At 29.4% G+C, this 1,588-nt stretch overlaps 1 long non-coding RNA gene across 1 annotated transcript in view; it reads left to right on the top strand.

Moving 5' to 3' along the window:
* The first annotated feature begins 463 nt into the window (after positions 1-463).
* Positions 464-1,588, top strand: part of LOC111083791 — an 8,744-nt gene continuing 7,619 nt past the window's right edge. The window contains exon 1 of the long non-coding RNA XR_002609248.1: positions 464-764. This is a non-coding gene — a long non-coding RNA (uncharacterized LOC111083791). The remainder of the gene's footprint in view (positions 765-1,588) is intronic.

Raw genomic sequence — 1,588 nt, 5'->3', positions numbered from 1 at the left:
ACTGAGCGAAATGCGTCGTCGGCAATGGCTATGGTGGACATAGTGTGGTTGAAATACTATTATACACTCTTTTTCTTCTTAAAATCCTAAGGGACCATAAAGAATGTTGATTTAAGATACAAAGAACTTAATATTGTGATAAATATAACTAATTATAATCACGCTTTGCCAGCAACAAGCGTTGACACCACAAAAATGTAAAGTTTTTTCAATAATAAAGAACCGTAGCATATTCCAGTATTTTAACTAACAGCCTATTACCCCACCTGTCTTTCAAACATACACGAACAAGTGATTCAAAACGCATTAATGTCTATAAGTAGAACTACATGAAACAATATTATTCTATATATTTGTAAATATAATCTTTTTTTTTTTTAGGAAAACGGTCTATTGATTTCGAAGAAAACGCTCCCTACTGGCACCCTGATGTTTGGTATACCTTACTGAAATTGGAGAGAGCGGTACGTGTGAGAATAGGCCTAGCTATATATGTAATGACAATATTCAGTCTTTACTACAAAATCAAATTAAAAATGGAAATTTCAAAAATACTTCTTAACAATATTTAAATAATTCTGAGAACTCTTTCTTCGAGTGATAAGTATAACTTATAACTAAGTACAAAGCAATAAAAATATCAAATACTGTTCACCTTACCAAGATATGAATAATCCGTTTTAAATATTTTAGCGTTGTGGTTCGTGTAGAACAAGCAATATTAATATTGTATTCTTTTTTCTTCAACACAGCAGATGAACCTGGTGAGTATTTTTACTTTTAACTCTTTACGCTGTGAAATACATAAAAAGTTTAAAAACAAACGTTTAGATTAATAAAAACAATTTACTTTTAAACCGATATGAGTTAGAAATTAATGAATAAAATATATAAAGATATATCATATTTTAATAAAGCCGTTTTCTTTTTAAAGAACCAAAGAAACAAATAAACATGTTCCAAATTGTTTACAGAAATTTGGAGGCTTGCATAAATGTATTTTCCATTATATCTATCGTCTACAAATAACCACTAAACAAACCTTTGTTTTCTTTTGTTGTTGTTCGAGGTTATTCATGAACACTTAGTTATGTTCTCTACATCTGGTTGATTACTTAGTTATGTTCTCTACATCTGGTTGATTACTTAGTTATGTTTCATATATCTGGTTGATTACTTAGTTATGTTTCATATATCTGGTTGATTACTTAGTTATGTTTCATATATCTGGTTGATTACTTAGTTATGTTCTCTAAGTCTGGTTGATTACTTAGTTATGTTCTCTACATCTGGTTGATTACTTAGTTATGTTCTCTACATCTGGTTGATTACTTAGTTATGTTCTCTACATCTGGTTGATTACTTAGTTATGTTCTCTACATCTGGTTGATTACTTAGTTATGTTCTCTACATCTGGTTGATTACTTAGTTATGTTCTCTACATCTGGTTGATTACTTAGTTATGTTTCATATATCTGGTTGATTACTTAGTTATGTTCTCTATGTCTGGTTGATTACTTAGTTATGTTCTCTACATCTAGTTGATTACTTAGTTATGTTCTCTACATCTAGTTGATTACTTAGTTAT

This window comes from Limulus polyphemus, unplaced genomic scaffold (genome assembly GCF_000517525.1).
Source record: "Limulus polyphemus unplaced genomic scaffold, Limulus_polyphemus-2.1.2 Scaffold11215, whole genome shotgun sequence".
Classification (NCBI taxonomy): Eukaryota; Metazoa; Arthropoda; class Merostomata; order Xiphosura; family Limulidae; genus Limulus; species Limulus polyphemus.
This window is presented reverse-complemented; position numbering and strand designations above follow the sequence as displayed.